The sequence below is a fragment of the Chionomys nivalis genome, chromosome 16 (genome assembly GCF_950005125.1).
Source record: "Chionomys nivalis chromosome 16, mChiNiv1.1, whole genome shotgun sequence".
In the NCBI taxonomy this organism is placed as follows: domain Eukaryota; kingdom Metazoa; phylum Chordata; class Mammalia; order Rodentia; family Cricetidae; genus Chionomys; species Chionomys nivalis.
Window position 1 is genome coordinate 109,194 of NC_080101.1, and position 26,726 is coordinate 135,919.

The 26,726-nt window shown below is 40.6% G+C and overlaps 1 long non-coding RNA gene across 1 annotated transcript; it reads right to left on the reverse strand.

The window, feature by feature from the left end:
- Positions 1-10,782: 10,782 nt before the first annotated feature.
- Positions 10,783-24,870, reverse strand: LOC130887978 (uncharacterized). The gene is made up of 3 exons (XR_009058418.1): positions 23,794-24,870; positions 15,700-15,751; positions 10,783-10,919 (listed from the first exon to the last, which is right to left on the reverse strand). It is a non-coding gene; the product is annotated as an uncharacterized LOC130887978 (long non-coding RNA).
- Between the last annotated feature and the right edge of the window lie 1,856 nt (positions 24,871-26,726).

Consider the following 26,726-nt stretch of genomic DNA (forward strand, 5'->3'; position numbering starts at 1 on the left):
ACTAATTACATAAATGGAAGGTTTAAGTGGATGGAGTCTTACTCCTAGAGCATCTTGCTAGGCTTCCATTCCATGGCAAGGGCCTTCTCTATAACAGTAATAAACTCATTGAAAATCCCTGCTTATCCTAGTAATTGGTTGCCACTTACTGTAACTACCTTTCATTTTCATTTATTTCAGGACTTGTTTTCTGCTTACTGTAGACATGAATGAATCATCACTAATAAACATAAAACAGTTCCAATATTTAAAGAGGAAAGAGAAAATGGATGTTATAATCTAAAAAAATTATTTTGAAAAGTTGAAACAGGATGGATGGTCATGTGCTTCAGTAAAGAGGGATTTATATTATAGAATATCAAAGATTTCTTAAAACATTTTGTCTAAAAGTGTATATTTAAAACCAGTGATAACAGTCCTGTTAGGCAGGGCCACATTTTACTCAGATAGATTTTGGTTGAACTACTGTAACTATAGCAATTTGGCTTTAAGACAAGATCAGTTTTTTACCCAGATTCTGGATTATACTGGCATGTGGACAAGAAATGACCACCTGGGACATTTATGGAGCATCTAAAATTGATTACCTAATTACTAAGTAGATAATTATTACATAGCTAATCACTGCCAATCTCAACTACTGCTGAAGTAGGAACCTTCTCCACCAATGTCCTGTCTCTCCCTTTCTGCACTGTGAATCTACTACCAGCTTCAAGCTGAACCTAAGTACTCAGTTCTTGCACAGATCAATCTTCATTTATGATAAACAATAAAAGACTGAGATACTGGAGGTCAATCATTAGCTGATCTATTTTTCCTTCTCAAAAAACCAACAAGGTCCCGTCATGAAGGAGTTGCAGGACTACCTAACCAGCACTGGACAGCAGTGTTTAAAGCAATTTTCAATTACATAGCATGAGGAAACAACATTATAAGTTCATGGTCTCCCATGCTAGTATGGCAAAGCCTCACCCTCGCCCAGGGAATTCAAACTCAACAAAGATCAGAGGACAAGGGCTACTAACAAGGTCACCACACAAACTAACAGAACATCTCTGGCTCATGGTCCATTGGTTTATAAGCAGCTAATAACCCAGCCAACCTGAACTTCCTGGTGATCCCTACAGCAGAAAAAGGGAATCCTTTAAAAAAAAGCCAATAAGGTACCGGTGATACTGATTAGCAAGTCAAGTCCTTCATTACCTAGGGTCACCCATCTGGGCTTCAAGACATTACCAGTTAACCTACTGGGTGAACAGAGATCAAATATCTCAGAGAGCAAAAGTCCTCCAGGTTTGTCCTTCCACACTATGGTGAGATAAGACCCTAATTTGTAGTTTAATAAAATATTCTATTCTACAGACAGCCACTGGAAGAATTGGACCAACAGAATAGAAAAGATGGACGAGAGAATATCAGGGGTTGAAGATATATGAAATAAATTCATCAGCCAATGAAAACATTATATCTAACAAATTCTTAACACAAAACATCCAGGAAATCTGGGAAAACATAAAAAAAAACTAAGAATGATAGGGATAGAAGGAAAATCTAGATAAATGAACAGAAATTATACAGAGGGAGGTATAAAACACCATAATAAAAGAGATGGAAGAGAGAATATCAGGAGTTGAAAACAGATAGATAAAATAAATTCATCAGTCAAAGAAAACATTAAATGTAACTAATTCTTAACACAAAACATCCGTGAAATCGGCAAAAACATAAAAATACAAAACCTAAGAATAATAGGAATGGAAGAAGAACAACTCCAGCTCAAAGACAAAGAAACTATATTCAACAAAATCATACAAGAAAACTTTCCCAATTTAAAGAAAAATATTCATACAAAAGGAGAAGCTTAAAATAGACAAGATCAAAAAAGTACTCTCACAATAACTCTAAATATGAATGAACTGAATCCACCTATAAAGAGACACAGGCTAAGAGAATGGATAGGAAAACAAGATCCAGACTTCTGTTGTATACAAGAAACACACCTCAACCTCAAAGACAGACATTACTTCAGAGTAAAGGGTTGGGAAAAGGTTTTCCAATCAAATGGACCTAACAGACAAGCAGGTGTATCTATCATATTAGCTAACATTAAATTTCAAACTAAAATTAGCAGGAGGACACTTTAGACTCATAGAAAGATGAATCTATCAAAATAAAATCTCAATCCTTAACATCTATGCATCTAATACAAGAGCACTCACATAGGTAAAAGAAACATTACTAAAGCTTAAAACACACAACAAAATCCACACACTAAGAGTAGGAGACTTCTACACTCCACTGTCCACAATGGACAGGTCAACCAGACAGAAACTTAAGAAAAATAAGGAAACTAACAGATGCCATGAATGAAATGGACTTAACAGAAACGTACAGAACACTACACCTAAACTAAAAGGAATGTACCTTCTTCTCAACACCTCATGGAACATCCTCGACAATCAAGCACATACTGAACAAAGCAAACATCCACAGATACAAAAAAATTGGAGTAACCCTATGTATCTTAGTGGATCGCCAAAGTTTAAAGTTAGAACATAAGACAACAATGCTATAAGAAATGCTAAAAAATCATGGAAATTGAACAGTAACCTACTGTACCACCCATGGGTCAAGATAGAAATGAATTAAAGACTTCCTAAAATTAACAATGTACCCAAACCTATGGGACAATATGAAAGGAGTACTAAGAGGAAAGCTCGTAGCACATACAGAAAGCTCACGAAAGTGACTTAACACCACATATGAAAGCACTAGAACAAAAAAGCAAACATGACCAGAAGGAGCAGAAGACAGAAAACAATCAAATTGAGGACTGAAATAAATTACATAGAAACAATTTACAAAATACAAAGAATCAATGAGACAAAGAGCAGGTTCACTGAGAAAAATCAACAAGATAGACGAACCCTTATACGAACTAATAAAAAAGCAATGAAAGAAAATCAAAAATAACACAATCGAATAAAAAGGGGAACATAACAACATACACTAAGGAAATCCAGATAATCCTTACATAATACTACAAAAAATTGTACTCCACAAAATTAGAAAACATAAAAGAAATGGACAATTTTCTGGATGGATAAGTACCATATAACAAAATTAAATCAAGAACAGGTAAGCAATTTAAATAGATGTTTAAACTGTAAGGAAATAGAAGCTATCATGAAAAGCCTCACAAACAAAAATATCCCAGGGAAAAATGGTTTTAATGCAGCATTCTATACCAACTTCCTATTATCCTCAAAGTGTTCACCATAATAGAACCAGAAGGAACATTGCCAAACTCTTTTTATGAGACTACAGTTAACATGATACCAAAACCACAAAGACTCAAACAAGAAAGAGAATTACAAACTAATCACACTTATAAACAAAGATGCAAAAATACTCAACAAAATGCATAACACAGAATCCAAGAACACATCAAAAAATCCACCATGATCAAGTCAGCTTCATCCCAGAGATGCAGGGATGGTACAACATAAAAAAAAATCTATGTAATCCATCATATAAATAAACTGAAAGAAAAAATACCTATAACCAACTCATTAGATACGCATTTGACAAAACATAATACCTATTCATGACAAACATCTTGGAGACAACAGGGATACAAGGAATATATCTAAACATAATTAAAGCAATATACATCAAACTGACAGCCAGCATCTAATTAAATGTGGAGAAAAAGTGATTCCCCTAAAATCAGGAAGAAGATGAGGCTGTCCACTACACCTCCATATCTATTATACATTGTTCTTGAAGTTCTACCTAGAGCAATATAAAAACAAAAAAAGGAATCAAGGGGATTCAAATTGGAAATTTGTTATTTGCAGACAATATGATAGTATTTATAAGTGACCTTAAAAACACTACAGGGGAACTTCTACAGGTGATAAATACCTACGATAATGTGGCAGGATAGATACAAGATAAAATCAAAAAAAAAAACAGTAGGCCTCCTATATACAAATGATAAAGGAGCTGAGAAAGAAATCAGAGAAACATTACCTTTCAAAATAGCCACAAATTAAAGAAAATATCTTGGGGTACCACTAACCAAATAATTTAAGGACCTTTATGAAATGAAATTTAATTTTTTGTAGAAAGAAATTGAAGAAAACACCAGGAAATGGAAAGATCTCCCATGTACTTGGATAGATAGGATTACAATAATAAAAATGTCAATCTTACCAAAAGCATTCTATAGATTAGAAGCAATTCACATCAAAATAACAACAAGATTCATCATGGACATTTAGAGAACAATAATCAACTTAATGCAGAAAAACTAAAAACCCAGGATACCAAAAAAAATCCGGTATGAGAATGGAACTTCCAGAGGCATCACAATCCATCAACATCAATTACAAAGCTACACTAATGAAAACAGCTTGGTATTGGCATAAAAACAGAGACGTTGAACATTGAAATAAAATCAAAGACCCAGATACTAAATCACAAACCTATGAACACCTGATTTTTGTCAAAGACGCTAAAATTACACAATGGGGATAAAAGCATCTTCAAAAAATAGTGTTGGCATAACTGGATGGCAACAGGTGGAAGAATAAAAATAGATCCATATCTATCCCCATGCACAGAACTTAAGTCCAAAAGGATTAGAGACCTCAATATAAATCTGACTACTGTAAACCTGATAAAAGAGATAGTGGGAAGTAGCCTTCAATGCATGGGGACAAGAGACCACTTTTTAAATATAACACCAGTAGCATAGACACTGAGAGCAACAATAAATAATAGAACGCCCTAAAAATTAGAACTTACATATAAGACTAGATACAGTAGAGAAGGCTTTGGACCTTCCACAAAGCAATGTGCCTTACCTTCTCTAAGGAATGGATGGGTGGCTGCTTCTTTGATCCCAGCTGCTGAGACCTGAAATAATCACAAAGAAACCATATTATTTGTAATGATGTTTTGTAACATGAAGGGCCAGCATTAAAACAATTCAAAGAGAGCATAATAACATACAGTATCAATATTCTCTGTATATAATCCATCTCTATGTGACTTTACTTAACCTCTTTTTTTTTATATTTACTTTTTCTTTTTGAGACAGGTTCTATTCATCTTTGAACTGGAAGAAATCTGTTGACCAGGCTGTCCTTGAACTCACAGAGACCTGTCCATCCCTGCCTCCCACACATTGGAATTAAACGTGTGTCCTGAAGTATCAGAGGTCAATCTACCTCTGGCTTCCAAGTATTGGGATTAAAGGTGTGTACCAACACACCCAAATACTCTGTATTTCCACTTTAAGAACTTTAACCTTTACTCTGCATATGTTTTAAATATACTTTAAACCATTTAGAAGTTTTCTTCATATTTGAATCTCTCTTTATTGTATATCTTTTTCTAACCACATGAGTCTTTATGGAGATTAAAGCCATGGCTTTGACAGATGGATCGAGCCCATTCCTTAGCTTTATGTGATTCCAGCCTTGAGGCTGAGGTACAGGCCAAAGCCCTGTTCATTGCCTCAACTCTACAGTGTTTCAAGGTAACAGCCAGAAAGCAAACTGCAGTATTCTGCTCACAGACCATACTCAAGTGCTTTCATATTCAGACTGCCTGCCTGAAAGAATAAGAGTTTGCCATGGCAGAAACTCAAAGAAAGCAGCCATTTTAAAACTGCTTAACTTTTTTGCTGCTAACACGGAAACCAGAAAAGCATGCGTTCAGCTTTTCATCAACACTGTTTAAGTGTTTCCTGGCAGGACCTCTTAAAGAGCTGCAGAATTTCGCAGCTAAAGCAGAGTCAGGAAGCCTCTCTTAGATGAGAGCACTTGCTTGCCTATAAGACACAGAGCCAAGAAATTGCTGCTACCAAGAAAAGATGCTTACCTGTATTTTTTGCAAAGGTTTGTAAGGCTTTCTATGGATGCAGTTATACACATGAGGGCCATTATGTAACATGAGGGGGACATGCACATTGGAATTTCTGACCTGCCAAATTAACCAGAACTGGCCAGCCCTTTTATCTGAGAGTGTATATGTAAAACAAGTAAAATAACAGTCATGTTAGGCAGGGGAGGGAAGAGGGGGAATGGCGGAGTGGGTAGGGAATGGGAGGAGAGGAGAAAGTGTAAATTTCTGAATGAAAAAAATTAATTAATTAAAAGAACAAAATACAAGATAAAAGACTTTTAAAGAATCAATATATACCTAAAGCAACTCTGTTGAAAATTGTTTCACAAGCTTTTGGTGGGGGGGGGGGTTGAGAGAGGGTTTCTCTGTAGCTTTGGAGCCTGCCATGGAACTAGCTCTTGTAGACCAGGTTGGCCTGCCTCTGTGTTCTGAGTGATAGGATTAAAGGCATGCACCACCACTGCCTGTGTACAGGCACTTTTGAAAACAAGTTTATTGCTATTTTTTACAAATCTTTGCACATGAGAATGAATGTTCTCTGCACGTATACAGGATATGGAATAATAGATATTTGTGAGCCTCTAAACTTGAATGTTGGTATTGGAATTCAGAATATATGAGGAACCACCTACAAAGACATTTTAGCCAATAAACCAAAATCTTTCATAGATTAACAGCAACAAGAAAAACAAAACCTCAGTAAATGAAGAAGCAAATAACCAATTCTTGAGAACATTATGCTGTGTATAGTAAATTGGAAGCATATAATGAATATATTTCAATGACGATTTCAAAAAATTTATAACAGAAAAGTTGATTACAAAGCTACAGTCATAGTGGAAACACTCAGAGTGATCAATGAAGTTATTAAAAAATAATTATGAAAAATAATTTAATATCTGCTTCCTGTCACAAGGATTATATCACAAGATACAGATTCTGCACTATCTACCTGCCCAATAACATGAACACCTGAGAAACTTTGGTAGTTCCTTTTGTCAACTAGAACTAAAGATCACTGAATCATATCATTGTGGCTGGTGAGAGCAGAAAGTTAGAAGCATTCTAATCATGTATTGCAAAAAGACAATCAACACCACTATAGTTCTACCACCTTTTAAAATATTTGAGACATTTATAAGAAAAACTTGAAAGTGGAATGCAATATTCAAAAATTTTAGAAAACATATCATCGGTTTTCCAATCTATCTTCCCACTGCACACCAAAAGCATGACCCTGTGTGTAGACTCTAAAATGATATTACAAGCATAATATTCTACCATACGAGAGCTGCAGAGTCTCCCTCTTCCCAGAAAATCCATACTCACAGAGGCTCAGAGGACAAGGACCACTGGCCAGGTCACTACGCAGAACAACAGAAACATAGCCTGGCTCATGTTCCATCCAAATGTCAGCAGATATGCCAGCTCAACAGACCTTATATGAACACCCTACACTCACCATGGCATAGATTGTGGTCTTCCATACAAGTCATTACAAGAAAAGCAGCGAAGAATCATGAAAAGAACCACCTGTAAGCTAGCACACATTATTATTCCTGCTTACTAAGCCTTCGCAGAGTCCATCACTGGCTAATACCACCCTGCTGGGCCTCAGAATATTATCAGCTCCAATAATGGATGATCAGAGAGCAAATTACTAACATATAACAGAACTTTATGTTCTGCCCTTACAGACCAGGAGGCAGGGCCTTTGTCCAGAAAGTTTGTATTTTAGTACGGGTTTCATCAACGTTCTGAGAGCATATCCTGTTCCTCATCCAAACCACAGGGATGTCCTTTGTGTGGACATGCCATTAAACACTCAATGTGCAGTGTAGCCAACCCATCATATAATACCTGAGAAAACCTGCAGCCAAACACAGGTCACATTCACAACTATTGATAAAGTAAAGAAGGCCATAAATTAGAAGGCACTGGAGAGTCATAGTAGGGCTTGGGGACAGAAAAGAAAATGTGGATATGATATAGTTATAATCTCAAGAAATTATTTTGAAAAGTTGAAACAGGATTTATGGCCATGGGCTCCATAATCTAGGGATTTGTAATAAAGCACATCAAAGATATCTAAATCTTTTAACTCAGGGAATATATCTAAAACCAGTAACAGTCCTGTTAGGCAGGGACACAACATTTAACTATGATCTATTTTGTTTGAACTATTGTAACTATAGCAATTGGGTTTCATAATAAGGTCAGTCAAGATTCTTCATTGCCTATTCTGTGGACACCAAGAAATGACCATCAGGACATTTATGGAGCATCTAAAATTAATTAACTAATTCCTAATTAGGCAATCAGTACATAGTTAAACATTGCTAATCTCAGTTACTGTTGAAATAGGAAAGTTCTCCTGTCTCTCCTTTTCTGTACTGTGAATCTACCAGCTTCAAACTTTGTCTATGCACTCAATTCATTCACAGATGCGTCTTTATCTACAATCACACAGGAAAAGTCAGAGAGACAAGAGGTCACTCATTAGCTGGTTTATTTTGGCTATCATAGACCAGTCAAAGCCTAATCCTGAAATATAGCCAGCATTGTTTAAAGAAATTCGCAATTACAAAGCATCAGGAAACAATATTACAAGCTCATAGTCTTCCATGCCAGGATGGCAGAGCCTCCACCACACTCAAAAAAGCTCAGAGTTCAAGAGCCACTACCCAGGTCACCACAAAGAACAACAGAACATGTCTGACTCCTGATTCATCCCTATCCAAGCAGTTCTGACAGCTCAGCCAAAATGCTCTTCCTGGTCTGAGGACAGTAGCTCATAGATTCAACATAGCATGGCTTGTGGTCCTCCAAACAGATCCTTAGAGCAAAACAAGAGAATCAGGAAAAAACCTGTTTAATTATGTTTTTATATAGATTCTTGAATGCAAAGTTTGTGGCGTGTCACTACTCATTGCTAATGTCAACTACCGTCCCAGCAGGAAAACTTTCATACTCTTTCCTGCCCATCCATTTTTCCATTGTGACTATGTTTGCTTTACAGTTGCTCAGTGAACTAAATTCTTACATCAGTCCTACTACACTTGTAAATTCACAATAAAATCTAGAGAAGTTGGAGTGTACTCATTCATTGATCTATTTCTCCTTTACACAGACCAGTCAAGGTCCATCCTGGTTGGAGTTGCAGGACTATCTTTCCAGCACTGGGTAGCAGAGGCAGGATTAGGTGTTCAAAGCAATTCCCAATTAGATATTGTGAGGTAAGCCTGAGTCACAGGAGACACTGATATAAACCAGTTGTTGTCGATCTTCCTAATGTTGTGACCATTTAAAAGAGTTCCTCCTGATGTGTTGAAACTCAACTAAACTTATTTTCATTGCTACTTCATAACTATATTTTTGCTACTGTTATGAATTATAATATAAAATATCCGTGCTTTCTGATGGTCTTAGGCCAGTCCTGTGATAGGATCATTTGATCACCCATAAGAAGCTGTGACCACAAAAGTTAAGAAACCCTGCTATAAACTGATATAAATAAACAAACAGCACTTAAGAAAAAATGGAATGAAATTCTTAAACTAGAAAACATCGAAAAATATACCAGTAATGCATCTAAATTAAATAAATGCTAAAAATGACACCAATAAATGATGCTTTAAAATGATAAAAAAATTATAATAGAACACTTATCTATCCTAAATTTGAAATGGAGTAGTCCCTTCCCTGAGAGAAAGAACGACATTAATAAGAGACTGTATGACTTTGTTCCACTAAACAGCACTGAATCATGTCATTGTGGCTGGTGATAGCAAAAAGTTAGAAGCATTATAATTATGTATTGCTAAAAAGACAATAAACATCACCATAATACTACCAGCTTTGAAACATTTATAAGACAAACTTGAAAGTGAATGCAATATTCAAAAGTTCTAGAAACCACACCATCAATTTTCAAATCTCTCTTGTCACTGCACACCAAGAGCATGACTCTGTTTGTACACTGGACTGTGGTATTACAAGCATAATATCCAGGCTTGCAGAGTCTCCCCTTCCACTCCCCACGGCCATCCAGGACACTGTGGGCATGGGCTCTGGTGTGTCCCCCCCCACCCCGCAGCACCATCAGCACATACCTGAAGCCTCTCTGGGCACGGCCCAGGCCCCCGGTGGAGTCCTGGTCGCTGTCTGGGCAGAATCTGTGGACACTGGGGCGCGCTGTGGCCCTCTGTGCCCTATGTGGCCCTCTGGGAATCTTCCTGCAGCCTCCAGCGAGGCATCCCGGGGTCCGGGGGCGTCCTGAGTCCAGTCAGGGGCGTCCTGAGTCCAGTCAGGGGCCTGCGGAGGGCACGGGGGAGACATGGGGTCAGCTTCTGGGACGGGCAGAGGGGCCTGGCGGGCTCTGGTCTCTGTCTGTGCAGAGTCTAGAGGCCTCCTGAGTGTCCTGTGTCTGCACAGGGGCGACCAGGACACCGTGGGCATGGGATCTGCCCCCCCCAGCACCATCAGCACGTACCTGAAGCCTCTCTGGACATGGCACAGGCCCCCGGTGGAGTAATGGTCGCTGTCTGGGTAGAGTCTGTGGACACTGGGGCGCACTGTGGCCCTCTGTGCCCTATGTGGCCCTCTGGGAATCTTCCTGCAGCCTCCAGCGCGGCATCCCGGGGTCCGGGGGCATCCTGAGTTCAGTCAGGGGCCTGCGGAGGGCACGGGGGAGACGTGGGGTCAGCGTCTGGGACGGGCAGAGGGGCCTGGCAGACTCTGGTCTGTCTGTGCAGAGTCTGGAGGACTACTGAGTGTCCTGTGTCTGCACAGGGGCGACCAGGACACTGTGGGCATGGGCTTTGCCCCCCACCCAGCACCATCAGCACGTGCCTGAAGCCTCTCTGGACATGGCCCAGGCCCCCGGTGGAGTCCTCGTCGCCTTCTGGGCAGAGTCTGTGGACACTGTGGCCCTCTGGGAATCTTACTGCAGTCTCCAGCGAGGGATCTCGGGGTGCGGGGGCATCTTGAGTCCAGTCAGGGGCCTACATAGGGCACAGGGGAGACGTAGAGTCAGCATCTGGGCCGGGCGGACTCTGTCCAGAGTCCGGGGCCCTCCCGAGTGTCCTGTGTCCTCTGGCCGCCACTGCAGGAGGGAAGCCGCGCTGATGGCTCGCTCCCTCCCCACTCCCTTCTCGCTCCCTCTGTTCGCCCGCCCACCCCGGTTCTGGCGGGAAGCCTAGTGGAGCGCTCCTTCCCCACCCGCAGCAATCGCGGCTCCACAAGCGAAGGCTGGAGGCAGCGGCGATGGCTGGAGGCAGCGGCGACGGCGGCGGTTTTTCTTCTTTTTTCTCCTTTCTCTGCTACTCCCGCGTGCTGGGAGCTGGCTCCCAGTGTGGCAGGAGCGGCGGGAAAGCAGGAATGAAGGAAGGAAGGAAGGAAGGAAGGAAGGAAGGAAGGAAGGAAGGAAGGAAGGACGGACCCGGGCTGGAAGCCCGGGGATCCTGGGAGAACGAGTCCGTCACAGACTGGTACCGGACTACAGGAAAAATGGCCGCCGAGAGGAATCATGGTAGACGTAGTCCTGGACCGGGAATCGGGTCCAGGAGCCCCAGGGGCTACGGAGAGCGGCAGGGCCGTCCATGCAAGGCTCGGGGGAGTGTCCACGGTCCCGGACACGCACCGCGGGGACCACATACCCCGCCCCCGGCAACACAGTCACCCCGAGTCCTTAGGGCCCCTCCCCGGCCCTGGCAACGCACAACCCCCGGCGCCACCAAACCCTAGCAATGCCCCACCCCTAGCCAAGCCTCAGCCATAGCCAGGCCATAACCACAGCCCCCCAGTCCCCCTAAGGGCCCGCTGACCCAGAGTGCCCGGTCACCCGGCCCCCACCCCCCCGGCCGTGGCAACGCCCCACCTACCCAGAGCGCCAACCACCTCTACCAACGCCCCACCCCTAGCCCATTACAGAATTAGTGACCAGTATAATAAACCCTTTCCCTTATAGTGCAGATAAGTTGGAGGACACTCATCTATTTTCCTTCTCACTGACCACTTAAGACCCAGCCTTGCAGCGGTTACAAGAATTTCTTTCCAGCACTGAGACACAGAACCAGGACTAAGTGTTCAAAACAATTCTAAACTACATAGTGTGAGAAAAGTTGGTCTATATAAACTCAAGGTCAGCCTGGTCTACAAAGCTAGTTTCAGGACAGCCAAAGCTACACAAAGAAACCTCGTCATAAACAACAAAAATGTATTAATTTAGTTGTCTGTGATGTGCCCAACTATAATTCGGGTACATTGGAGATAAGGTGGTCAAATAACGCTGATTCTCTACAAGATTCTAGTCTATACAGTGAGTTCCAGGACAGCCAGAGATTCATAATGAGGATATTTTTTAAACAAAAAGAAAAAGAAAAAATTAAAAATTATAAATAAAAGTAATAAACATGATATTTTTGGTATGACTAATTTGGAACACTGATGAAGATATAAGGTGATTAATTTATCCTTGAGGTCCTAACAGGTTTAGATAGATGGCAAGGGATATAAACAACTAAGTTAACCCAGCCTTACAGAAAGTACTAGAAGGAAATCCCGAACAAAGGAAGCTCACTTCACCAACAAAAACTAAAGCAACAGATAACCTCACATCAGCAAACCAAAGGAAGGGAAACACACAACAACTCCCACTGAAAAAGAACAGGAATTAACAACCACTGGTCATTAATAGCACTTAATATCAATGGTGTCAACTCACCTATAAAAGGACACAAACTAAGAAAATGGATAGGAATACAAGATCCAGACTTCTGTTGTATACATGAAACACGCCTCAACCTCAAAGACAGACATTGCATCAGAGTACAGGATAAGTTTTTCCGATTAAACGCACCTAAGAAAAAAGTAGGTGTAGCTATCCTAATATCTAACATAAAATAAATCAGAAGAGATGAAGAAAGACAGTTTATATTCATAACAAGATAAATCTATAAAACTGGAGTCTCAATCCTTAACATTTATGCCCCAAATACAAGAGCATTCACATGTGTAAAAGAAACATTAAAAAAGCTTAAAATATACACAAAAATACACACACTAATAGTAGGAGGCTTCGATATTCCACTAACCACAATATTACTTTGTTATACAAGACAAAACATTAATAGAGAAATAAGGAAACTAACAGATGTCATGAATGAAAAGGAGTTAACAGACATATACAGAACATTTCACCTAAACACAAATGAATAAACCTTCTTCTCAGCACCTCAGAACCTTCTCTGAAACTGACCACATACTGCATAGCAAAGCAAATATCCACAGGAAAAAAAAAAATTGGAGTAACCCTATGTATCTTAGTGGATCAACAAGGTTTAAAGTTAGAACTTAAAAACAACAGTACTATCAGAAATCATAGAAATTCATGGAAATAAAAGAGTAAACTATTGAACCACCCCTAGGTCAAGGAAAAAATAAAAAAAAGAAATTAAAGAATTCCTAAAATTAAGCAAAAATGAAGCCACAAAGTACCCAAACATATGGGACACTATGAAAGCAATGATACGGGGAAAGTTCATAGCACATAAAGAAAGTGGAGGGGCTAGAGACAAGGCTCAGAGGTTAAGAGCATTGCCTGCTGTCCCAAAGGTCCTGAGTTCAATTCCCAGCATCCACATGGTGGCTCACAGGTATCTGTAATGGGGTCTGGTGCCCTCTTCGGGCCTGCAGGCATACACACAGACAGAATATTGTATACATAACAAATAAATAAATGTTTAAAAAAAGTGGAGAAAGGTCACTAGATAAACTCTTTTCTAAACTAACAAAAAAAAAGATAGAACATCCAAATTAACACAATCGGAAATGAAAAGGGATACCTAACAACAGACGCTAAGAGAATTCTTAGATCATACTACAAAAACCTGTACTCCACAAAATTAGGAAACATAAAAGAAATGGACATTTTTCTGGTTAGGTACCATATACCAAAAATAAATCAAGACCAGGTGAACAATTTAAATAGACCTATAAACTATAAGGAAATAGAAGCTATCATCAAAAGCCTCACAAACAAAAATATCCCAGGGACAAACAGTTTTAATGCTGAATTATACTCCTCAAAGTGTTCCCCATCATAGAACAAGAAGGAACAATGCCAAAATCTTTTTTTATGAGACTAGTTACCATGATCCCCAAACCACACAAAGACTAAACCAAGAAAGAGAGTTAACTCACTTATGAACTTAGATATCCAAAAATAATCAAGAAAATACTAGCAGACAGAATCGAAGAAAAAAAAAATCAAAAAAATGCTTCATTTTCAAGTCAACTTGATCCCAGAGATGAAAGAATGGTAAAAAATAAAAAAAACTATTAATATAATACATCATGTAAATAAAATGAAAGAAAAAACATATGACAAACTCATTAGATGCTGAAAGAGCATTTGACAAAATATGATACCCCATCATGATAAAGGTCTTGGAGAGATCAGGGGTACAAGAAAGATATCTAAAAAATATAAAAGCACATGTCAGAATGGCTAAGTCCAAAAAAACCAATGATAACATAAGCTGAAGAGGATGTGAAGTAACTGTTGGGAATGCAAACTTGTGCAACCACTTTATAAATCACTATGGATGTTTCACAGAAAACTGGAAATCAAAGCACCCCAAGGTCCAAAAATGCCACTATTGGAATTATAACAAAAAGACGTGCAATCATACTACAAAGATATATGTTCAACTATGTTCATAGAAGCATTTTTTTGTAATAGTCAGAACCTGGTAACACACTGAATACCCCTCAACTGAAGAATGGATAAAGAAAATGTGGAACATTCACATAGTTAGATTACTACTCAGTGGTAAAACAAAAAGATATGTTAAATTCTACATGCAAATGGATGGAACTAGAAAACACCATCCTGAGTCAGGTAACTCAGGCCCAAAAAGATGAATATGGTATTATGTACTCAATGATAAGTGGATATTAGCTATAAAAAGAGGATATTGACTCTATAGTTCATGATCCTAGAAGCTAAGTAACAATGTGAACCCTAAGAAAAACATATAAATCCACTTGGAATTCAAAATATAAAAAATCAGCTGAAATAAAATGGGAACACAAGGATGGGGAAAAAGAAAGGTAGGAGAAGAGAAGGGGGAAAGGGGAGGGGTGAAGAGAACTTGAGGAAATGGGATCATTGAGATAGAGGAAGGTCAGAGATGAGAGCAAGGAAAGAGATATCTTGATAGAGGGAGCCATTATGAGGTTATCAAGAAACATGACTTTAGTAAATTCCTAGGAATCCACAAGGATGACCACAGATAAGACCCTAAGCAATAGAGAAGGGGGGACCTGAGCTGGCCTTCTCTTGTAGTCAGAATGATGAATAACTTAAATATCACCAAAGAACACACATCCATCAAATGATGGAAACAGAGGCAGAGACACACATCAAAGCTCTGGACTGATCTTTCAAAGTTCAATTGAAGAGTGGAAGGAGTGAGAATATGAGCAAAGAGGTCAAGACCATGATGGGCTCACCCACTGCAACAGTTTAACTGAGCTAATGGGAGATAACCAACACCACTAAGACTGGGAAGGAACCAGCATAGGTCCAAACTATTCATTTGGAATGTGGTTGACAGTGATATGGCTCAGGAAGACTGATGGGTCACTGGGAGTGGAACCAGAATTTATCTCTACTGCTTCTACTGGCTTTTTGGGAAAGTATTCTCTTTAGATGGATACCTTGTTACATCCTACCTAGTAGAGAATGCCTTGGAACTTCCACAAAGCAATGTGCCTTACCTTCTGTAAGGATTGGATGGGTGGATGCTTGTTTGTTCCCAAGTGCTCAGACCTGAAATAATGACAAAGAAACCATATTATTAGTAATGCTGTTTTGTAACATGAACGGCCAACATTGAAACAATTCAAAGAGAGCATAACAACATTTAGTAACAAGATTCCCTGTGTATTTTCCATCTTTATGTGGCTTTACTGAACCTGTATTTCTTCTATTTTCACTTTTACTTAAAAAGACAGGTTCTCTGTGTAACTTTGTCCTGGAATAACTCTGAACGCTGTCCTTGAACTCAAAGAGATCTGAGTTAGCAGTGCTGAGATTAAAGGTGTGTGCTATCATGGAGACCTGTCTGTCCAGGCCTCCCAGGCATTGGGATTAAAGGTGTGTCCTGCCACACCTTGAAGTCACAAAGGTCAATCTTCCTCTGCCCCAAGTGAGACTGAAGTCTCACAACAGATCTACTTCTGGCTCCCAAGTGTTGGGATTAAAGGTGTGTACCACCACAACCAAGTACTCTTTTTTTCCACTTTAAGAACTTTGAGCCAGGTGTACAGAGCTAGTTCCAGGACAGACTCCAAAGCCACAGAGAAACCCTGTCTCGAAAAACCAAAAAAAAAAAAACCTTTGACCTTTGCCATGCATATATTTTAAACATACCATAAACCATTTAGTGGTTTTCTTCAGCTTTGAATCTCTCTTTACTGTATATATCAGCTGGATCTAGCACATTCCTTAGCTTTCTGTGATTCTAGCCTTGTGGCTGAGGTACCAGCCAGAGCAGCCTTCATTGCCACAACTCTACAGTGTTTCAAATTTCCAGACAGCAAGAAAGCAGCAGCATTCTGCTCACAGACCATAATCACTTGCTTTCTTAGTCAGAATGCCTGCCTGAAAGAATCAGAGTTTGCCCTGGCAGGAAGGAATAGAAAGCAAGCATATTAAAATGGTGCAGCTTTTTTTCTGCTGCAGCTGAAAACTGAGAAGCACATGTTCAGGTTTTCATCAACACCATTTAAGTGTTTCAAAGCAAGACCTCTTAAAGAGCTTCAGGGTTTTGCAGCTAAAACTGAGTCAGGAAGCTTCTCTTGGACGAGAGAGCTTGCTTGCCTCTAGGAAGCAGAACCAAGAAATTGCTGCTACCAAGAAAACATGCTAATTATATTCGTTCCAAACTTTATCAGGCTTTCTGTAGATGCAGTTTACACCATAGACGCCATTCTGTAACATGGCAGGGACCTGCATGTTGGGATTTCTTCACTGCCCAGTTCCCCACAACTGGCAAACCCTAAGGAAAATCACACAAAGATCTACATAATATATAAAACTGATTGGTAAATTAGCCATGTGGCTCAGTACCTTTCACAGCAGGGCAGATCACATGTTGCTTCTTAGGAGTCTGGGCAGGAGTATGGGAAGAGCTTCCTTCTTCCCAGAATACTCCTGTCCTCATCACCACACCTCTACTTCCTATCTGGTTGACCCACCTATACTTCCTGCCTGGCCAATCAGCGTTTATTTAAAGTATGATTGACAGAATTCAGACAATTCTCATGCACCACTGTTTGGCATAAGCCTGTTTCTGGCTAACTCACATCTAAGTGGTGGTGCACATCTTTACTACCAGCACTTAGGAGGCAGACACAGGCAGATCTCTGTGAGTTCAAAGCCACAGAAACCCAAAACTCAAAAAAAAAAGACCTTAAAACAAAGGTATAGCAATCAGGAACGGGATAAATATTAAGGATAAATATTTATAAAAGTATTTAGGATAAGTATAAAAATATTTAGGATAAAAATATTTAGGATAAATATTTATAAAAATATTTAAAAAATGGAATTTAATTTAGTATCCTGGAACTAAACATCAATGAATAATACCATTACAACTTGTGGTAGCAGAAAGTTAGAACAGTTTAATCATGCATTGCTAAATCAACAGCACTGTAGTTCTACCAGCTATTAAACTATTTTAAACATTTATAAGACAAACTTGAAAGGAGACTGCAATATTTAGAACTTCATAGAAACCATATTGTCAGTTTTACAGTCTATCTTCGAACTGCACACAAAAAGCATGACTCTGTTTGTACACTGGACAGTGATATAACAAGCAGAATATCCTATCACACCAGGACTGCAGCTCACCTTAATAGACCTGGATAGAGGTGGGTGGTCCTTGGACCTCCCACAGGGCAGGGAAACCTGATTGCTCTTTGGGCTGAGGAGGGAGGAAGACTTGATTGGGGGGGGTAGGAGGTGGTTGGGGGAAGAGGCAGAAATCTTTAATAATTAAATTAATTTAATTAATTAATTAATAAAAATAAAATAAAAAATTTTATTAAAAGCAAAAAAAAACAATTATGCAATCCTACTTCACAGTTTAACAGACGAGTGCTACTCTACACAGGAGAAACCATTTACAAGCTCCACCATTTGCAGCTCCAGGCAATCTGCTCCCTGCAGACACAGCCCATGCAGTGAATTTTTTCAGAGGCTGCAAGCAGGGTGTTGCAAGGATCACTTAGGACTACTTAGAAATAGGCAGGAACACACTAAACTCTGACTGTCCACTGGCTCCCACCCAGCCAGGAAAAGACGCACCACACAACAGCCACAACTCAACCTAGTTTGGGAACAGCGACCCCCGACTTCACCCGCCAAGCCAAGCCACTCCTCTGCACATGGGGAGAGCTGCCACGTGCACCAAGACCGGCCATTCCTCCCCACCTGGGGACTTTGGCCCCTCACTCACCTTAGCCCACCGCTCCTCCCATCTGTGGAGAACAAACACTAACCGTGGTGCAGCTGCCTAGCTGATAAACTCTCTCTCCCTACAGGCGCAGTGCATGGAAGAGGATGTGGTTTCTTTGGGAAGCACTAAACCGGAAGCCTGGCTCCTGGAAGAACCCTCCCATTTGACTGTAGGGTCGGCTGGAGGCTCTCATTGGTTAGTGAGGTCAGAGTGACAAAACCAGTTGAGCAGAAAGAGACACGGCACAGCATTCGCAGCACTGGCTGCTAATCTAAGGACAGACCTAGCCCAGATTGACTGGAGGATTCAGTCAAATTCAACAGAAAGTCTCTGGCAAATGTAAATAAATGGGTTCGGTTAAAAAGGAAGTTAGCTTCAGAAAGGAGCTAACATATTAATCATGCATGAAAGGTTTGGCTCCTCAAAGCAGCATACTGCTGGCACTGTTTTCTCTAGAGGAATATAAATTTAAAATAAAACTAAAACGTCAAGTGGACAACTTTTTTTATATCTTCTAAATGGCAGCAGATATTAAGCTAAAATGATACAGTCATTTCTCACAAAGCTTAATCAGGCTTTTGTTTAATTAAGAAGGGCACAGAGGCTATACTGCTTGCCTATCATTCCTACTGAAAAGATGGTACTTTTCCAAGAAATATATAACTTACTCAGTTAGTTTGGTAGTGACTTTTTGACATGTAAGGTTACATGCTAAGATTTAATCTGAGATATAATTACAAAGAACACATTATTCCAAATACTTAGTACAAATAGATTCATTCTTGATATAGTAATTATACCAGATGAGTCATAAATGTTTTAACCAAAATAATGAAAAAGAAAGCCTGAGGATAAGCTAATAATGTCAATATCGACTATTACCAAAATGTTCTCCAGGACCTGATCTGTAGAGAACATCAGAGATGACCAAAGGCTCCTGCACAAGGAGTGACAGATCAGGGATGTGGAAAAGAATGCTGAGGACATGCCATGTCTTCTGTATAGATGCATTGTTAGGGTTCTGCCTGGGAGATGCAGGAAACCAATTCTGAACTATATTAACACTCCTACAGCAGCACCCTGAAGTCTTCCCCAACCATCATCACCCAAGTTGTCGTCTCCATAGAACCATTTGACAGTAAGAAAATTGTACAAAATTTCAAAAGTAGATATCAAATTAATAAAGCCATACAATGCACATGTATGTATTAGTGAGAAAAATATGATGGTGCTATCATTCAATTTTACAAAAAAATACAAGCCATATCAAAAAAATTATTGCCATTTTTATTTTTGATGAAAACTTGATGAATGGTCTGACTCAAAATGTGTAATAGAAGACTATATAAAAATAACCTTAGCAAGAGAAAATATTTGTTTCTTAAGACAGGGAGATATTAAGTCAGTGGTAAAGTCTTCTTAAAAATAAAAAAAAACAAGGTAAAAAGAAAGTGAGCAGATTTTCTATGTCCATCTCCTTTGATCAACCAGGCCCTGCACAGCTAACAAACCACCCAGAACACACGCTTTTCAACTCATGTCTTAATTTCCCTCTGTGCATGGGCTTGGAAGAACAGAAACAAGAATAAGAGCAAGCCCTTCATGTGATTGTGCAGTTACAGGTAGTTAACTCCTTCCCTGTCCCCCCTTTCTATTCATAATGTCCCTACTAGAAACATGTAGACCAATTCTATAATTTGGAAATTTCTGAGTCAAGGTGTCCACAGAATAGAGCTTCACGCTTCCATGGTGTGCATGTGCACATACAGTTTTCTGCACACTGAGCTTACAAGATATTGGTTTCTCATCATTCTCTAGTTAGTTAAGAAAGTTTTTTTATTTTTAATAAATTAGGTGATCTTGTTCCTTCAGCAGATCCAAGCCTCACCCTGGTCCAGCTGAAACAATCACTAGTAGACAGGTTATAAAAGCATAGGTAAAGTTTTTACTTTCCCTAGTTACTCAAAAAACAAAGCCTGGTTATAATCTAGGACATACTAGTGGTTCCCAACCTTCCTAATGATGTGTCCCTTTAATACAGTTCCTCATGCTGTGTTGACTCCCAACCATAAAATTATTTTCATTGCTACTTCATAAATGATTTTGCTAGTGTCATGAGTCATAAGTAAATATTTTTGTTTTCCAGTGGTCTTAGACACTTAGAATACCCCTGCAAAAGAGTTGTCCAAATTCTAAAGGAATCACAACCCACTAGTTGAGAACTGCTGACATAGCCACTTCTTCCAACACCTTTGGCTTTATAAAAAATCTCTTCTTCGCCAGGCGATGGTGGCGCATGCCTTTAATCCCAGCACTCGGGAGGCAGAGGCAGGCGGATCTCTGTGAGGTCGAGACCAACCTGGTCTACAAGAGCTAGTTCCAGGACAGACTCCAAAGACACAGAGAAACCCTGTCTCGAAAAACATAAATAAATAAATAAATAAATAAATGAATAAATAAATAAATAAATATAAAATTAAAAAAATTAAATAATCTCTTCTTTTTGGGGCCCTCAGTTGCTTATGGGGTGAGTGTGAGTATATCCTCCGCCTCCTGAAGTAGAAGCTTTGAAGTTTTCCACTATTGAGAGTGATGCTGGCTGTGGGAGAACTACATATGATTTACAAAGTAGGGAATTCATACACCAGCAGTTTTAGACTACTTGTGTGTAAGTCAATATCGTTCTCACATTTGCTACAATTTAATTATTTAGGTCACTAACTAGTTTATAAATAATCCTGACATTCAAGTCAAATTCTGTGACATGAAATCTGGAGCCCATGGTTTTACTTCATTCTTGTAGAAGGAGCAAGCAGACAACCTTATGAGGTAAACAAAACCTGATTAAGCCTGAAACACAGGCTCTTCACTCCTGGAGAAAATGACGGACATATTGAAAGACATGCATTCATCACACTTAAACAAGGGAATGCAGAAGAAAACGTAGAAAGACATTTAATAGTTAATACTGGTAAATCTTAGGAATTTCAATGCTTTCCTAATTTTCAAACGTAAGGAAAAATTTCCCCAAAAGAATGCAACCAAGGAAAACCACATTCAGTTATGTGTGCTCTTAGTGAAGCCTAATGTGGGTGAGCTTCTGAGTGGATTTTAATCAAAGATGCTCATTTACATCAGAAGATGAGTACCCCACATAGTTGCTAAGAAAAATACAGAGTAGGAAAAAGTAAGACTGTTTTATTCGTTTACTGTGTCAAACTATTTAATTGGGTTTTCTAACCAAACTGTGCACTGGCTGAAGTAAAAATTATGGGAAACATCAAGATAACACAAAATCCCCTGCTCCAGCTGCAGTACTATGTGCACTGAACCCCTGTGTCAGGCCCCAGGAGCATCCCTGTCACTTCCATCTGTGGTGGACACAAAAGGAGGTGGGTGACCTCTATGACCACATTTTCAACACATCTGAAAGCTAAGCACAGTCCTCTCCTGAAGATACATCCAACTGTTGGGTTTATGATCCTTTCCACTAGGGAAGGTGCAGAGAAGCTACTGTGGATGCAGATATGAAGAAAGGTATGTCTATATACAGAGGTTTCCACATAGAGATATAGGAGTGGGAGCATGATTAATAAAAACTCAGAGATAGGTATTAGGGTTCAACCTGAAGACCAGAAAAGCAAAGCAGTCAGTCACTGACTCTGACCTTAACCTCAGTCTGAAAATGGTGATGCTGCCTCCGGGAAGTCTCAGAATGAGACTGTGACTGAGAGCTGTCGCCTCCCTTTTTATAATCATCTCTAGTTCCGGGATTAAGGGCATGCACCACCACTGCTTGGTTTCTATGGTAAACTAGGATGGCTACTGATTAAAGGTGTATGTCATTGTAACTACTGGGATTTAAGGTGTATGTCATTGTAACTACTGGGATTAAAGTATGCTGCATAGTAAGTAAGACTGGCCAACATGGCTGTTTTACTTTTCCAAGCTTCAGGCAAGCTTTATTTTTTAAAATACAAATAAAACGACAATACAGAAGTTTGTCTTAAGACCTAAGAAATTAGCTAAATGTGAAAACTGAAATTCTACTAATGAGAACAAAAATAATTCTCATGCAGTAGTGTAAACTAACAGATCCGTGGTCTGCCTTCAGTTCCCCAGACCTGGTCAAGGGTAAGATATCCTTAGAGTTCACAATGGGAATTTTAATTTTGTGTTGGTTTTTATGATAAAATGTATGCATCACCCCATTGAGAAATACATCTAAATAACTACTTCTAAATGAAGCACAGACACACAAATTACTACCCAAAGCTCTAACTCTTTGAGTGCAAAGTATGTAACTTGGAGAGAAAATAGTTGGGAAAATAAGATAATACCTAATATAAAGATATGCTCACAGCAAGTTAAGGGCAGAGAACATACACTTACTAGGAATAGAAGTCAGTTAGCTATATAGCTGGCTCAGTGCATGGCATTCTGAAGGCCATTACATCAATTCTACACACCAACATAGCATTAAGCACTGAAGGGAACCGTGAATAGCAGTTCAGTTAGCACAAACAGTACCTGCAGCTTTATCCTGCAAGCTTACATTTTCACAGGTTGTGAAGGTTGCCCAGTTCTTTCATGGCCACTGTGCTTGGATAGCATTGCAGTATGGAACCTTTGGATATCGTATTTATATTTATAAATATCTTTAAATTGCAATTCAGTTAGCAATATCTATCATTTGTATGCAAGATTTTTATGTAGATTGTTTGTTTTACCACTATTGGTGGTGGTGCGCTAGAGCAGTGGATCTCCACCTTATTAAAGCTGTGACCCTTTAAAGTAGTTCCTTACGCTGTGGTGACCCCAGTCCATATTTCACGGTGTATTGAACAAAGCTTGTCTGAAGATTCTAGTGCAGAGCTAAACCACTAGAAGCCAGGGAGTGGGGGCTCACACCTTTGATCCCAGCAATAGGGAGGTAGATAGGACTAGACAGGACTATAAGGAGGGAGGAGTCAAGAGCACTGCAGTCTGAAGGTTTAGTGGAGACAGATACAGTCTGGAGATGCACCTCAGTTTGAGCCCTGGTAGAGGTAAAAAATCTGTAATGGCTGACACTCTGTTTCTCTGATCTTCAGCATTAACTCCCAGTATCTGACTCTCGGTTTTTATTATTAATAGCAATTAGAATTAATGCTACATCATTGCTACTTCATAACTGCAATTTTGCTACTGTTATGAATTGTAATCAAAATATCTGATATGCAGGATATCTGTTATGTCCCCTGTGAAAGGGTCATTCAGCCACAGGAGGTCATGACCCACGGGCTTAGAACCACGAGCTGGAATCTTGTAAAGCAGCCCTCTACCACTGAGTTAACCCACCTACCTTCCAGCAGCTTGTCCAAGCTGGTGACCTTCCGACTGCCATCTATGGTGTAGATTGTGCGGACGCCCTGAGGCAGGTTCACATTGTCAGACAGGAAGCAGGTCAGCTCTATGAGGAGCACATCAAAGGAATGAAAGCGATCATTGGAGATGGCAAAGACCAGGCCTCTGAAGTAACGGTCCCCATTCCGGTAGAAGCATGCCTTCTTGGCCTTCTTCTCTGAGTTTAAGTCCTGCAAATCCGAGGTGCAGTAGAAGTTGCAGTGAGCAATGTGCACCAGGCTGAGGAAGAGCCCATTGCCCTTGGGGCTAGAGATGCTGATGGCCCCGGAGGAGCTGGGAGCACCTCTCCGCGACCCTGGCCGTGGCCTTCTGTCCCGTTCTTCCAAATTGCTCCAGCTCAATGCTCCTGGTGCTGGCCACCGCGGATGCTCAGAGATAGCTCTCCACAAATAAATTAATAAAGGAACGTCCCAACAGCCCCAGCCGCAGTGCGCCGTGATCTGGGTGCTCCGGCCTTAAAGCATTGGGACACCTGGTTCGAGCATGGCCATGCTTGCAGATGGACCCGCTCAGCAAGCTAAAAGCGGTTGCAGCTTGTAGCTGCCCAGCTCATTATCCCGCGCCCCCTCTTCGTCACCGCCGCGGAGCCCCACGCCCAACAAGCGCTTCCTTCGCCGGGTCACACCTCACAAATAGCGCGCGGGCAGCGGGCCAGGAACCACTAAGTTAAAAGGCAAGAGGATTGCCCAGGTTCGGATCCAGCCCGCGCTTGCTCTCCGGAGTGCAGAATGGAGGAAGGAAGCTGAGGGGGTGAGGTGGAGCGCGAGCATTGACGAGGCGCCTCGGGGCTATGTTGCGCGGCCTGGGGTCCTGGTCCACGGCCAGTGAGAGGCCAGGCTGACCGTGAGGATCCTCACCACAGCGCTGGGCCCCTGAGGGAAGAGCGCAGTCGCCTCCCACGGGCGCACGCTTGCGGGCATTCGCACTCCCGGCAGCCTGGCAGAGCCTGGACCCAGGAGGACTCCTTCTGTCCCTCTTGCGATGCCACAAACCACAGGGAAAGGGAGGTGGTGAGGAAGAGGGCAGCGCCCCACAATGAGCGGCTCGACCATTCTTGGAGGCCCCACCCACCTTGCTGCGTGAGCTACGTGCTCCCGGGCTTGGCAGCGCACCCCGAAACCGCCGGGGGGGGGGGGGGGGGGGCGGGGCGGCGCTAGTATAATCAGACTAGCCAAAATAACTACAAAGGAAGGAGACTCAAGGGCAGCAAGCACATCCTTAATCCGACTCTCCGGGGAGAACAGAAGTCAACCTAGGGCAGAAATACAAAAACATAGCACTAGGTTTAGACGTGATGTTTATTTTTTTATTAACAACCCATGCATTGTTTCATTTAGAGATCCTTTGGGGAGAAAATCCTTCACACTTTCTATGGAGATTAGCTAACGCGCTAGTTCCAGTAACTTTGAATGAATAAATGACTAGAATTTATTGGTTGGGGGAAGGTCAATTTAATCAATTTGTTGAAAGCTTGCCATTTGACAGGCATTAATCAATCCCATCATTGGGGATGTACAGGCAGAGAATAGAACCCATGGGCTCTTCCCAAGGTGTTCAATCTGAACTCACAGAAATGGACTGACAAACATCTACCATGCAGAAATCTTTTCCTTAGCGGTGTGTGATTCACAATAAAAGCGTATTTAGTAATTTCACTTTGGCGTTGAATATCAAAGACATTTGGCCCTAATCTGACATATGAAATTAATGATTCAGCACCTGGTTCTTCAGTGGTGATGGGGAAACTGTCCTTTAAGGTAGGATGTCAAAAGAGCTGGAGTCCTGGAACCACGTGAAACAGGAATGGGTGGGAACACAATCTTCAGTACCATCGAAGCAAATCACTTTTCTTAAGGGATTTAATGAATATGATACAGATCAAGACCTTGCGGGCCACAACTTGAGAGCTCATGAAGGTAGAGGGAAAAATTGTTCCATGGTCATCAAAGATGACTCAGTAGGTAAGAGTACTTGCTGCCAAGTCTGATCGCCTGGGTACAATGACCAGAACCCACGTGGTGGAAGGAAGGCATATATTCCTGCAAATTATCCTCTGCCCTCTGCATGCATGCCATGACATACAGTGCAGTAAATAAATGTAAAAGCTTTTGAAAGAAAAATTGTTCCTGCATTCCAGTTCTAATTCAAACAAATTGGGGGCAGGTAGGCTTTAAAAGAGACAACGACTAGTTAATCTGGATTGCTTTATGAATTAAAATTTATAGAACCATAACAGATTTTCGTCTTTCACGAAATTGTAGAATTTCTTTACTAAGAGGTTTAAAATTAGCATTTCCCTTGTTGGGATTTTCCCCTTCTCAGAAACACAGTCTGACATGCTAATTGTTCACCTGCTGTAGACTGTCTGGCAATTAGGTCACTTTCTGAAAACTGGCAAGTTGACTTTATTTCTCTCTTGGTTGTGAATTTTCTCTGTCCTGCTTTGTAACTCCCCTTAGTCTAGCATTTACTTGAATAAAAAATTGGGGGAAATATTTCAAATACATTTCCATTTCTCAGTTACAGGCAATTTAAGAAATTACATCTCAAAATATTCCCTCTATCATATTGGATGACTCCTTTCTGTTCTTAGTAAGGAATTTATAATCATAGACGATCTAGTGAGTGCAAAAATTTCACTGACAATCTGCAACAAGAATTTTCTAGAAACTTGACAACAGGTATGGCTCCAAATAAGAGATCCTGACCTAGGGAGTGGTTAATTAGTAGTTTGAATACAGAGGTGGATTTGTTCCACCTTCACCAAAGGTTAGAGAATTCAAATCTATTCCTGTTCCTTAAAGGGGGGGAATTGGCAGGAGATTCCAGGGAGTGGCTGCCTGCAGAATACTTGGTCTATTCCTTATATCA